Raw genomic sequence first — 15,177 nt, 5'->3', positions numbered from 1 at the left:
ACCTTGCTATACTCTAACAAATAAATGAGATGGTATGGAGTAAACACTCAACATATGTTCATTCCTTTCTACCACTCATTTTGAGTTCTGGTTCATCATGAGATATCTGAACAGGGTCCCCTGATATCATGCTGTATGGAATTGACCTCAGCATCAGTTGACACCGAAGGAGTTCTTTAAGCTCATGGTTGCATAAAGAAACCACTATAAACTAATTGCTTATAGGGCGAGTTGTAACCGTAAGCCTGAACATACTGAATATGCTCAATAAATTGCAAATAACTTACAGGCGTCAATGCCATGTGAGTGTGGTATCAACTGGCTGCTGGTCTGCCCTCATGGCTTGATCAACCTATCTCCTTAGCCAGTAGGAGCATGGCACAGTTAGTTCCATGTTCCCATTCATTTCTGCTGCTGCCCTGGCCCTCCTTCCCTGCTTCCATGTCCAGGCATCTGTGCTGACTTCAGCTCCCTCAGATTTAGTCCTGAAAGTTACAAGCTTTGTGCAATTGGAAGGCTAAATGCTATTCTGCTGCTGTTGCTCATAAACTGCAATGTTTGCGTGACATGCTTGTTTTTCATTAATATATATTTTTCTTTTTCTCCTTTTCTAAAAATTAATTAATGTATTTATTTAATCATTTCCTTTATTTCCACACCTACTTGTATGTGTTCGTTCCACTCCAGTTTCACATTTCTACAAGGAAGCATCAAGCATCTCACTGGCTCTGCTTTGATTACTATATGCAATAGACTGAATGTTTATGTCCCCACCCCAAATTCATCTGCTGAAGTCGAATCCCCAGTGTAATGGCATTTGGACATGGAGCCTTTGGGAGGTGACGGGGTCATGAGGGTAGAGTCCTCATCAACAGCATTAGTGCCCTGATAAAAGAGGTCCCAGAGAGCACCTTTGCTCCTTCTACCATGTGAAGACACAGAAAAAAGACAGTTGTCTATAAACCAGGAATCAGGCCCTCACCAGATAAACCAAATCTGCTTGCACCTTGATCTTGGACTTCCAGGCTTCAAGACTGTGAGGAGCAAATCTCTGTTGTTTGTCAGCCACCCAGTCTATAGCATTCCAAATGGATTAAGGCACTCTCTTTCCCTAAACGGGTCAGCTTTGGCTCAAGGATATTTGGGTTGGGATGAGGAGAGTAAAAGGAACCTCCCAGCATGACAACTGGGGCAATCACTATGGGTGAAGAATGAATGACAGGAAGCACTTAGCTCACTGTCAGACACATAATAGGCCCTCAGTGCAGCGTTGCTGTGTGATGGCGTTTTGCAAAATGTGAGATCCTTATTTTCCTACATGACTGTCAGGTTGCTGACACTGCACTACATTCCACAGGGCAGAGAGAAGTGTAAGAAATGGACCTGCCTTCCAGAATCTTACAGTCTAGATGAGAAAAATAACAATGCATAATTATAGGCTTGATTTTATAATACAGATTACAAGTACAAAAGGACAAGGCGGAGCACCTTAACAGAGGGAGGGGTGATGGCAAATGAAAAAAAAAAATTCCAAGAGACAAATAGAAGTGTTGTAAGAAAAATAATTTGGAAAAAATTGATTTTGAGGCCAGACTAGAAAGTAATTTTCTATTCCATTTCCTGAGCAGTCTTATACCCATAACAAAAACAGACTTATTTATAACACCATTGATTGCCTTGTATATAGAGTTAAGAATATAAAATAGGAGGGGGCACATTCCATTTTGACAGATACAGAAATAATAAGAAAAACGCAGTCATCATTCCTCCACTGCTCCCTCTGGATCTTTTCTGTTTTCTCTGACTCCCTGCCTTGCCAAGCAATTTAGTTTTATCCCTACGAATGAAGCAATTTACATGATTTGAGTTTGACTTTGTTTGTGTATTACTGAGAAATGTCCTATACCTCCACCATCAATTACCTTGAACAATATTGTGAGGATTTATTCAAAAATAGATTTAAGCAAAATGTATCTTTCACACACGCAGAGAATCAGACTGTAGCGTTAGAAGATAAATTAACATTTCCACTAATCTAATCCAGGCTGTCTGTGAAACATTTCTTAATAAGATAGACGAAAGGGCTGCATTCTGCTTATGTACCAGCCTGTGGATTTTCACTAGGGCTCTGCCTCGCACCTCCACTTTATGTTCTTTCTCACACAGGCATTTCAATATTGCCGCATTCTGATTTCCTGCAGTGAGAGGTGATTTCATAATGAATGGTCCTGCAGTGCAGCAAGGCCAGGGATAGCTTGGACATGACACCTTCAAAGGAAGTCTCTGTTCTAGAGCTTAGAGACTGGAGGGTGTGTGTGTGTGTGTGTGTCTGTGTGTGTGTGTATGTGTGTTATGCTGAGGCTTCCTTCAAAGAGCTAGCTGGTCCAGGAAGGAAGAATAATTCTGATCTTGTATCTTCCTTATTGCACAAGAAAGTAAAAATAGCCAACATTTTTCATGCTGTGTGCTGGAATTTGTATACCTATTAATACTCATTAAAGCTTCAAAATAACTGAGTAAGGCCCATAGGATTATTATCACCATTTTATAGATAAGGAAACTAAGGCACAGAGAGGTTAAGAAAGCTGGCCAGATGGACGAACTGGTGGTACCCTCTGGAAGCAGGTTTTGAACAGAGGTAATTTGACTCTAGAGCTTATACTCCTTTTCACTGTTTACAAGATTTATGAGTTCCTCGTGCATGTTTGCTATATGGCTGTTTTGCATAATGGTGAGGTTTGGTCTTCTACGGTACCCGTCATCTGAATAGTGAACATTGTACCCAAGCTCAGTATACAGAAATAATAATATTACAGTATATGAAAATATTATAATGTACAGAAATAATATTCTGTATATTCTTTTTTCCCAACCTTCCCCCTTTTGGAGTTCCCAGTGTCTACTATTTCCCTCTGTAGACCCAGGTGTACCCATTGTTCACCTCTCACTTCTAAGTGGGAACATGTGGCATTTGATTTTCTGTTTCTGAGTTATTTCACTTGGGATAATGGCCTCCAGTTCCATCCATGATGTTACAAAATGATTTTATTCTTTTTATGGCTGTATAGTATTCCACAGTTTATGCTCTTAATCCCTTAATTATACTACCAGAAGACATTTTGAAGACCCTCCTACACATACACCATCACCCAGAATATGATCGTGAAACAAAAATAATTTAAAATGTAGTCACTAATCGAAATATTCCATTTCAGATCCTTGGCTCCAAACAAAATGGTTATACAGATCAACTTGATCTGGAATCATAACTCTGCCCTTTTATTTCCCCTCTGTCCCACTTACTGTCAATGATTTTCCATTCCCATTCCCACCAATGAATACTACTATGCTGTACAGATAGGAGAGCTGCCAACCCCTGTACTCTGCAGAAGTGACCCCATTTAGGGTATAATGGCCTGTTGTGGGTGCCATGGTTATTATTATTGTTACTATTATATATTTATGAAGTTTTTATTATTGTTATTATTATATATTTATGAAATGCTCATTATATTCTAGTACTCATATTCTAAGCACTTCATACACATTATATTACTTAAACCACATCCCAACTTCATATGGGTTACTACTGCCATCCCCACATTTTCAGTTTGAGAATTAAACGAGATTTTGCATTTAAAGCCCATTGCTTATTTCACTTAGCATAATGTCCTCTAGGTTCACCCATGTTGTCACAAGTCATAAGATTTCCTTCTTTTTGAAGGCTGTATAGTGTTTCATTGTGTTTTTATATCACATTTTCTTTATCAGTTGATCGCTTGATGGACACTTACGTTGCTTCCCTATCTTGCCTATGTGAATAATGCTACAGTGTACGTGGGAGTATGGCTACCTCAATTATTATTTGTCAATTAAAAATAACATATTTTTAAGCCCATTGATCAGTAACTAGTTCATAGGAAGCACCCAAAAATGTCAGCTGTTGTCATTACCATCATCTTTATCTTTTATTATTATTGTACTTTTTACTATTGCTTTAATACAGCCCATAGGGAACACAGTACATGTTAGAACTTGGATCTGTGTGCCTCCAAAGCCTATCCTTTCATCATTCCCATAAAGTCTCTGTGTGGAAATCAGCAACCAAAATGGTGAGAGGGCTATGAGCCAGCACATCTGGAATGGTTAAGAGACAGGGTGTTTTCAGTGGGGTGTAGCTAAGGCCCAGGGAAGTGGAAATAATATTCTGTATATTTTTTGCCACTCAAGGGCCTAAGTGGGGCCAATAGTTAGACTTCCGAGAGGCGATGTTTAACTCTACCTGCGGAGCATTGTCTCAATCTTTCCTTACTCACAATGAAATAAGATTTTCTGCGTGGTAGCTGGTATTTTTATCCCTGGGAATACTAACTTAGAAGATATACAGCTATCTATCAGAGACTGTGAAAAGAATATCTTGAGGTAGTGTCATGAGTTAATTTCAACTACCCCCTACAAATGAAATTCTGTGATTTATACCGAAGCCTGGCAGTCTAGGAAATTTCCCTCCCTTATCCCAACCCAGACACAAGTTGCAAGCCTTCTATTCTATCCATTTCAAATGTCTGATAAAATAATGGTTTTATTGTTACTTATCTGATAAAATAATGGTTTTAATGTGTCTCATTTTCAGTGGATCAATATGTTACTCCTTCTAGTGAATTTGTTTTAAAACAACCAAAAATATTAGTTTCATAAATAAAATAAGTATATTAAGGAAAATTAGAAAATATTTTAAAAGATAATTATGAAACAAAATTAGAAAATCTAAGAAAAAGAAAAAAGATAATTTATCTATAGTCTCTATCAATATGTTGATACTTATTTTCCCAACCCCTTTTTAACTTTTTGCAACTTGAAAGAGGAATTCTGAAAACACAGATATGGCTCTAAATATAGAAGTGTTCTGAAGAGTGGAAATTATACATATTTTCATTGCAGTAGACCAAATATTGAGCACTTAACCATATGCCAAACATTGTGTAAGTTACTAACAATACACACTCAAGTAAGTCAGGATCCCTTCTCTCAAGACTCTCACAGTCTAGGGTAGGAAACAGCACCTAAATAAACATTAATAAAAGTATGCGTGTAATAAGAGTTGCTGTAAAAATAAGCATATATAGGTTTATTCGTGCTCCTAAAAATAATAATGGCCATAATCACAGTAACTAACAGTGATCAAAATTTTACATTTACTTTAGCTAGTTTTAACCTTAAGACAACCTCGGGAGTTGGCACCCACTTTTATCTTAATCTCCGTTTTAAAGTAAACAGAGAAATATAATGGAAAAACTGTGGGCGTTAGAACAAAGGAGGTTTACATTCAACACTAGATTCCAGTTCTGACTAGCCACATAGCCCTAAACTGTCACTTAACATATTCAACTACCTCTCACGGTTGCTTTCAGGTTTAGAATTGTCATCTGTAATGCGCCTGACAGTGGCAGGTAATCCCTAAAATGCAGCTTTTGTTACTAACCAAACCTCAGAATAAGTCAGTGATTTGTCCAAGTTCACACAAGCAGTGAACAGAGTAGGAACTCTAAAACAAAGTGTCTGATTCTAGTCCTGTCTTCCTCCGCAGTACCACTTATAGCACTTAGGCAATCATCTATTGTAGGCAATGGGACGGTGGTGAAAATAGAGCAGGTGCTACATAAATATCTCCATGTATCTATATATATATATGCATTTTACATATTTTTCTCAGTTTTCTTTTTCTTCTTAAGTGACCAAAAAAAAGAAAAGGTCAAATAAAAGTTGGGGTTTTTTTTCCACTAAAAATCTGCTGCCCAAATTCCCAGTTCACAGTCCCCAATGTCAACAGTACAGGCTGCAATTAAAAGAGGAAATGAGAGGGGCTCATTATGCCTGTGGAGAAATGCATCCCACAACTGCAAAACCTACAAAGTAACTCTGCTCGTAGGATGTGGGCCATTTACCTTCTAGGCTATGATTCCACTGTCCTGTGGACTGGGCTGAAAAGCCCACCTGAGACCTCTCAAGATACCAGTTTAGTTTCCATTTTAATTTAATGGGTAATGAGTTCCCTTTATGGAAGATACTCACCTTCCTTAGTTCTCTATAATAATGAAACAGGGCTGCTAAAGAAAACACAGAGCAGTGGTGAGAACCCCAGTCAACCAGGCCACTGCCTGCTGACCGTGAGTCAGCAGGTAGCAGTGTTATGCAACATGAATGCTGAAATGAGCTGCACGATCTGAGAACAACTACAGAAGCTGGAGGTGTAAGAAACCTTAGAGCATTCTTTGTCAAAACAAATTTTTGTCAAAACAAATCAGAAATACATTTTACAATTACAAGCTAACACACACATATATAAATACATATAACAAAAAACTTTCATAAAACAATTTTTATCTTTACCACATGGGATGCAGTCCAATATTGCCTATTCTGACCCATTCTCTTCTTTACTACTTGACAGTAAGTTAATTTCTCAACATGCTAATAATCACCACATGTGGTTTGGTTGAAAAAAAAAAGTTGCTTTGAAGAATATCTCATTCAATCCTCTATGCAATGTCCATGCAATTTCTGATTCATGCCAGCATGGGGTACTCTTTAAGAATGTCAAAATCATTCAAGACACGTGAGTTTACAGAAAATGATGAAAGAAGAATAATAATCTTCACCTACCATTGTGAACACTTACTAGGTACTAGGCTCCGTGCTGGTGCTCCAAATCTATATACTATTCCATCCTTACAGCAAGCCCTTTAGATGGTTCTGTTATCACCTCTGTTTTACAGATGAGGAAATTAAGGCCGCCACTGAAGGCTAGCTATTTCTCACAAAGGGTCACTTGGAGCTCAGTTATTTGCAGTTAATCCACTAATCATCATCTAGTCCATTTAATCTTCTAATCCATTTGGTGCTCTGTCATGGGCAGGAGAGACGATATTAGAGACTAAAGCTTTTGTTACATTTGCTTTTCCTCTTGGATGTTACTTGACCCTGGCACTTGAGCCCTTTTTGATCTTGCCCTACTTTCTGTAACAGGAAGTTCACTGGTGTGTACAGCAGAGTTAGTCCTGGAATGACAACATGGAATTCAACAAATCATCCCTGGAATTCTATCTGTATGCATTTCTTCCCTCCATCTTCAGCCTGTTCACTTCATTATGAGGGCAAAAGGCTGCAACAGCTCCAGGCATCACAGTCTCACTTGACTGCAGCCAAAGCAGAGAGACAAGGGAGGAAAAGGGCTTTCTCCTATTTTTATTTTTGGTTGCTGTTGTTGGGTTTTGGTTTTGTTTTTGTTTTTTTTGTTTTTGAGACAGAGTCTCGCTCTATTGCCCAGGCTGGAGTGCAGTGGTGCGAGCTTGGCTCACTGCAACCTCTGCCTCCCGGGTTCAAGCGATTCACCCTCCTCAATCCCCCGAGTAGCTGGGATTATAGGCACCTTCCATCGGGGGGCTAATTTTTGTAGAGATGGGGTTTCACCATGTTGGCAAGGCTAGTCTTGAACTCCTGACCTTAGGTGATCCGCCTGCCTCGGCCTCCCAAAGTGCTGGGATTACAGTCATGAGCCACCGTACCTGAATCTCCTATTTTTGGATTGGAAAACTTTTTTCTTAAAGACCTCAAAATTCTTCCATTGGCCAGATCCCAATCACTAGCTCACCTCAGACCAATCACTGATATATCTGCTGCTTTCCCTAAGGTGGGCATTTTGCCAGGTGTACAAAATCATGATTCTGTTCTTGAGAAAGGGGGTTGTGACTGTTGGGTAAGCAGCTAACACTAGCTGCTCCATTGGTCTTTTAGAATCTGTATCATGTTCACCTTCCCAGCCATATCTCTCTCCACTTTCTCCCAACATTGAACTCCCACTCAAACTTTACTGACCTTTTTTTCTTTAGTTCTTTCAGTGTACAATGACTTACTAATCTTAGAACTTTTACTCTTGTTCTTTCCTTTGCCTGAAACATTCCTTACCTGACTTTCATCCTCTTCTACTTGTTAATCCCTGTGCTTGCTTAAGGTCTTGAATTAAATGTCCTCTCCTTCAGTAAACCATGTCTGAGTAAGGTCTGGGTTAGATCTCTCTCATACCTACTCTCTACTTGGCTGAAATGAAATTTAGAGGCCACGTCTGTCATTACTTTTCTTGTACCCTCAGTCCCTATTAAGGTTCCTTCAATGGTCTTTTGCTAAATATTTATTGAGTAAATGAGTAAAAGCCACAGTTATTCAGTTGAAAGGGCACTGTATTTTAATATAATCTATTTTGAGTACACATCAGAGACATTATCAAATTTTTATAAACCACATAACAAAATTGCAGACTGTGTTCATCCCAATTTTACTCAATAGGAAATGAGACTCAAAGGGATCATGTTCAAGGCCACACAGCTTGTGGATGACAAAGACAAGGTTCAAAACCTTGTCTGATGCTAGAGCCCAGGGATTTTCCGCTCCACCATGCTGCTGTCCAGTAAGAGACACATCAACTCAAAGTCCTCCTCAAGCCCTAGTTTTTGATATGACCTAACAAACATTTTCTGTAAAGGGACAGATAGTGAATATTTTAGGCTTTAAAGGACATATAGTTTCTGTTGCAACTAATCTACTCTGTTGTACTTTGAAAGCAGCCATGGATAATACGTAAACAAATGAGCTTTCTTGTATTCCAATACAACTTTATTTGCAAAAACAAGTGACAAGCCAAATTTGGCTCATAGGCCATAGTTTGCAAACCCTCTAACCTAGAGCAATTCAGTTCCCCAATCTTAGCTTTGTATTTTTCATCCATAAACTGGGTGGTTTGGATTTGATACCTACTAAGGTGCCTTTGTACTCTGAAACTCAAGTATTAATTACTGTTCTCGAGTAATTAATATCATCCCAAAATCTTGTTATGTTTATTCTATTAGTGATAAGAAAGCCACAATGTAAGTGTTATTCAATAAAAATGTTAACACCAATAACATGTGTGTTCAGAAAAAAACTATTAAAAAGAAACACACAATGCGTACAGTGAAAAATGTAGCCAATATAAACTAAAGCACAAAAAAGGAAAAACTTTAGCCATGTATTATCATACGAGTTTTTTGCTTTATCATTTCTACTGTATAAAATAATCTAACACTTCTTTAAAAATAGGCTTTTAATTTTAGCTTGTGCTATCTCTTAAAATGTAGGTGCCATCATTCCCCTTTAAACATTTTAAATATTGATTCTTGCTTTTAGAAGGTTATAATTAACACATATGGAAATAATTATAAATAGACTTACCCATTATAAACCTTTAGAGATCCATAAATAAATATTTACTCTTATAGCATACAGTTGTTGTAAGCATTGAATAAAATTGTGTACCTGGCAAAAACCTGACCAAAAGGAGGTGTTTCATCCATTTTAATTGTTGTGGTTATCAGTTTTACTGACTTCTATTTAATGTTGATGTCAGAAGCAATGTTTTGTACATTAGAACTGTGATCCTCAACTGGGGGCAATTTTGACCTCCAGGAGACATTCAGTGATGTCAAAGATATTTTTGGTTGACACAACTAGGTGCTGCTTCTAGCACCCAGTAGGTAGAGACGAGGGATGCTGCTAAACACCCTCCAATTCACAGACTAGCTCCTCACAACAAAGAGTTATCCAGCCTAAATGTCAATAGTGTTAAGGTAGAGAAACACTGCATTAGACCCAGTAACCCCTATTGCTAGTATGGTTCCAAACAGAACACAAAGTATTGTCCATAAATGTTTGTGATTGAATAAATGAACAAGTGGATGAATAAAAGTAGTCACCATCATGACGGGGTTTTGCTTTTGCCTTACACTTTGCTAAGGAGACTGAGTCTATCGACTTCATAGTATTGAATTGTTATATACATTAGATTATAAACTTCATATCATCTGTGACCCTATATACAGTGTTCAAGGTTAAACCTCCCATGTATGGCATAGCAATGACATGTAATAGGTGCTCAATATATAGTGACTGAATACATAGGTCATCAAAGAATAATCGGGGGTATTTCCTTTTGCCTACTGTACTAAATTAATTCATTCAGCCATTATTATTATTATTATTGCAGAGTCTTGCTGCATCTCACCTCTATCCTTGGTATAGGGATGATGGGGATTTCCCTCTCACCCTCCCTCTTACCCCCCAAAAGTAGGTTTGCATGTATACATAAAATTTCATGTAACTCTCAGTTTTTCCACAAACTAGGGTAAGAATTCTGTGCAGCAAACCCTGGCAGCTAAGCACAGCCCTGCTTGCTTAACACTGACAAGTTGTATGCATTTTGATGGGGTAGAAATAACACAGAGATAATTACGCTGAGGGAGCTGAGGCAGAAAATGCAAGAATGGCTGCTGAACATGTAAGCACACAATAACTGGAGAATTCCACTGAGCCCCAGGCAGCAAAGGAGACTGCAGGTCCCCAAGGGATAAAATAAGTGTTGTTAGTTTGTTAGCTGATGGAAGAGGTTGTTATTGCAGAAGGTTTTTTGTTTTGTGTTATGTTTTTGTTTTTGTTTTAAGCCATTGCCTTAAAGGAAGAAAAAGAAACATTTAAAGAATCATCAATTTTAAAATCTCCCATCTGGGAGAGTCTGTCCTTCACAGGAAATACTAACCTTGGCTTTATTAACCCTTGGATGCCCACACATGTCTGAATCCATAAGGCCTCAGAAGTTTATGTAAGATTGGTTTTCAGATTTCTGTTTTCCTCTGGACATCTCTTATCAGATTCATCACCTCCCAAAAAGAGTGACCACTTAACCACCGCTCTTGAACCCTTTAACTCTATCAATTAATGCTTTTTATTAGTTAGTATGTGCCAAGTACTATGCTTAAGAATTGTATGCATATATTCTCCTTTAATTGTAAAAATAACCCTATGAGTTGCATAAAGAAAATGTGGTACATATACACCATGGAATGCTATGCAGCCATAAAAAAGAATGAGATCATGTCCTTTACAGGGACATGGATGGAGCTGGAGTTGATTACCCTTAGCAACTAACACAGGAACAGAAAATCAAATACCACATGTTCTCACTTATAAGTGGGAGCTAATTGATGAGAATACATGGACACATAAGAGGGGAACAACACACACTGGGGCCTTTCAGAGGGTGGAAGGTGGGAGGAGGGAGAGGATCAGGAAAAATAACTAATGGGTACTGGGCTTAATACCTGGTGTTGAAATAATCTGCACAACAAACCCCCATGACACAAGTTTACCTGTGTAACAAACCTGCACATGTACCCCTGAACTTAAAATAAAAGCTAAAAAAAGAAAATGTAATTCTTTTACTAAGTGATAATTTATCTGTGACACTTTTTAAACGGCCTATGATGATATTTACTCCTGGCTCTGAAAGAACATTCTATCTAGTTTAGTGTCTAAGTTGCCAAAAAATAACAATAATAATCGTATGAGGTAGGCACTTTTATTGTCACCATTTTCTGGGTGAGACAGCTGAGGCTTAGAGAGGTTATAGTACTTGACTATGTGTGGAGGTCAAATTCTGACCTCAGTGGTTTCAACCCTAAATCCCACAACTCAATCATGACAATGTTGGAGTGGGCGAATTCCATTCAGATAACTATACGTCTTGGGGTGATTATTTAACTCCTCTGATCCTCTAATTCTTAATCTATAAAATTGAGTTTTATAAATAATAATAACCATTTCATCAGGTTGTCATGAGGATTTAAATAAAAAGAGTTTAGCAGAGTGTGTGTCTGTCATAAGCAATGCATTGTAAAGCAGGCAATACATTGTCAGTAAGCACAATTACATAGCCCCGAGACCTAGTTTCTCATGACTACATTTCAGATAAGGAAACCAAAGCCTCAAGAGGGCTGGTGACTTGCCACAAGGCCAGAGAGTGATCATTTAGGGAATACATGTTAAGTCTCCCACTTAATAAATCAGGGTGATTTCTGCTATGCCTAATCTCATCCAACACCAGGGAGAACCCCCTTGTCCCCCAGCCAGATGAAAGCTACATAAAAGAAAGCAAATCCCAAGGCAGTAGGCAAAGGTGATCCCCAATTGACACATCACAACAGATATTTGTAAACCACTTAAAATGGCATTAAGCAGCTATGCTTCTTCTGTGTTTTCCTTCGCTTGTTCACTGAGATTGATCTGAGTGAAATGATAAAAGGAAAGGGAAGTTACTAAGGCAGACATTGAATTGGAGTTCATCTCTCTATAAGAAAATCCTGACTGAATTCCTACCTAAATCATTCTCTCTCCTCAGAAGAGCTTGGAAGGACAGAGCAGTCACAGATTCCAAAATCAGACAAATCCTAGCTCTGAACTGAGTAAGCGGTATTCTAGCTGCTCTGACACTCGTGACACTCAAGGGTAAAATGAAAGAAAATGCCCCCTTTCCAGTGTGGGCAGAAGAGTTCAATGACATCATAAGACAATTTGAAAATAAGGAAGTTCAGGCTCTGAAGTTCAACAGACATGAGTTAATTCTGACTCTAACACTTATGAGCTGTATAACTGAGAAAGGTACTTCACCTCTGTAAACCTCACAGTGTTTATCTCTGAAATAGGAACGATAATGATACCTATCTTGTAGAGTTGTTGTGATTAAGAAAGCTGATATGCATGTAAAGAAGTTGATAAATTACCTGGCAAAAAGTAAGGTTTTCAATAAATGCTAACTAATAACTATAATAAATTATTGTCCTTCATATTTTTGTACTGAGTAGAAACCAGTGTGATGGCCTCTGAATTGATCTGTGCATTCACTCATCAGACATACCTCGACTAATCACTATACACCATGTTTCGTGCAAGATTTTGCATACCACCTTTAGAAGATCAGAACTAAAACTCAAAAAAAAAAAACCCCACAAAATTCAAGTGGACATAAAAAGTGTCTTAAATATTTGAAAGGGTATGACAAAAAAAGGGATTAATTTTCATCTTAGCACATCCAGAGAGAAAAATGAGGGCCAAGTAGTAAAAAGTTTCAAGATGAAACATTTTCATTTTGCATAAAAAAAGACTTCTCCTTCTTAGAGATATTTAACAATGAGATAATTAACCTTGAAAGGTATCGAGCTTCCTCTTATTCAAAACAATACAGTTTTATTTTCCTCCATTTCCCTGCCACATGAATATCTTGGTTTTCCAAACATACCATGCCATTTCACATCTCTGTGACTCTGTGCATGCTGTTCCTTGTGCCTGGAAAGATTGTCTTCCACCATGTCGACACAGTCATTTTCTAGTCAAGGTTGGAAGTCCTCAAGATCCTTCCCCAGTGTTAACCTGTTCTCTGTGGTCCACTAGCAAGTTGTACGCCCTCCACGAAAGCATTTCCATTGTTTTAATTTTGATAACCAATGCCATTCTTGCTTGACTGCTTTGGGGATTAGGACTGTGTCCCTCTCAATTTTGTGTTCCTTTAGGGTCTGGGACTCTACCTGAAAATAAAATCCCCAATCAATAAGAGCTGAATGATAATTTACTAATTGCTATATCCTGAAAACATCCACGAAGAAATGCTCTAACCCACGTTAGACACTGCCATAGGTGTTCTGTAAGAGTCCACAGGATAGGCTAGCCCTATGCTGAGAAATGCAAAGTTCAAAAACTTCAAATGTTAACTCATTTATTTCTCACTCATGCTGTGACTCAGAAATCAAGGCTGCTTCATTTTGTGATGTCATTATCTCAACCAAGACCTCTATAATCTACATGGAACAAAAGAAAAACTGGAAATGCTTAAAGGTAATTTTTCCTACCCAGTCAGAAGAGACACACTTCATTTCCACTCACGCTTCTGGCCAGAAGCTGTTCCATGTCTTCACCTAACTTCAAGGGGAACTAGGAAGCATAGTATTCCATAGGCCCAAAAGGGAGGGAAAAAAATTGAATTTTTTGAACTTATTTATAATTATCATCTTTGTCACATGGTCATTGGGAGTTAGTATAAAATATTTTTAGAACGCAACTAATGTTTGCCATGCTACAAAAATAATGTTTCTGAGCCATTTAAAATATCTGCGGAATTTTATTCCATCCTATAGTATATCCATATACTTACATATTACATAAAAATTAAAGCTTGCATTAGAGAAAAGACATAAAATATTAATGCAAAATAGTAATAAATAACATATATACCATGTCTTCAATTTTGCTAAAAAGGAATATGTGCTTACATATACATAAAAAAGACTAGAGGAATAGGAACCAATGAGCTAAGTCTGGTTATTTCCAGAAGGTGATAATATATATATTTGTTCACTTTCTTCATTGTGCTTTTTAAAATTTCCTTTTTTTTTTCTCAAGAAAGAACTATTACTTTTGTTATCAGAAAAAAGAAAGTTTTTCTTCCTAATTTACCAAAACAATGTACCTGCTGAGCCAAGAAACTATTAAATCACTCAAGGGTGGAATTACCTTTCAGTGCTTTGTGTTCTGAATACTCCTGAGGATTCGTAAAATCTGCCCAAAGAGAGCAGGGCTTTTGCCTTCTCCTAAAAGAATAGGTCTAAAATTAACACCCTGCAGATTTTAGACTTCACATGTGAGAAAAGTCAACCCTAAATTTAAAATGAAAAACCACCAGGTTGTAAAAACATGACAAGCACGGGCTGGGCTGGGCCAGGTGTTGGGTGATGGGGCAGGGACCCAGCAGAGACACAAGCCCTAGCTAGAGAGGGTGTCAAATTCATCCAAGAAAGCACTCTGAGGGTTTTCCACAGGGTCAGGAGCTCAGGAGCATTTTGAGAAAAGGGTAACTAATTCAGAAGAAGGTGGGAGAGAAATAGGAAGAGAGACGAGGGAGGGAGTCTAGGGTAGAATGATGAGAGAGAATGAGTGATAGAATGTGGGGGAAGAAGGTGAAGTAAAGGGTGAAAAAAGAGAGAGGGGAACAAGAGGGAGGAGGAAGAGATGAACAGTTTTGGTTTTTCATACTCAAATGAGATACTCTCAAGGTTACAAAGGTGTTTGTCAGACCTGACAGAAACAAGGAATGGGGAAAGTATTCCCTGTTTAATAAATGATGTTGAGAAAACTGGCTAGCCATATGCAGAAAACTAAAACTGGACCCCTTCCTTACACCTCATACAAAAATTAACTCAAGATGGATTAAAGACTTAAACATAAGGCCTAAAACCATAAAAACCCAAGAAGAAAACCTAGGTA

This window comes from Mandrillus leucophaeus, unplaced genomic scaffold, assembly GCF_000951045.1.
Source record: "Mandrillus leucophaeus isolate KB7577 unplaced genomic scaffold, Mleu.le_1.0 Scaffold173, whole genome shotgun sequence".
Taxonomy (NCBI): domain Eukaryota; kingdom Metazoa; phylum Chordata; class Mammalia; order Primates; family Cercopithecidae; genus Mandrillus; species Mandrillus leucophaeus.
Note: the sequence above shows the minus strand (reverse complement) of the source record.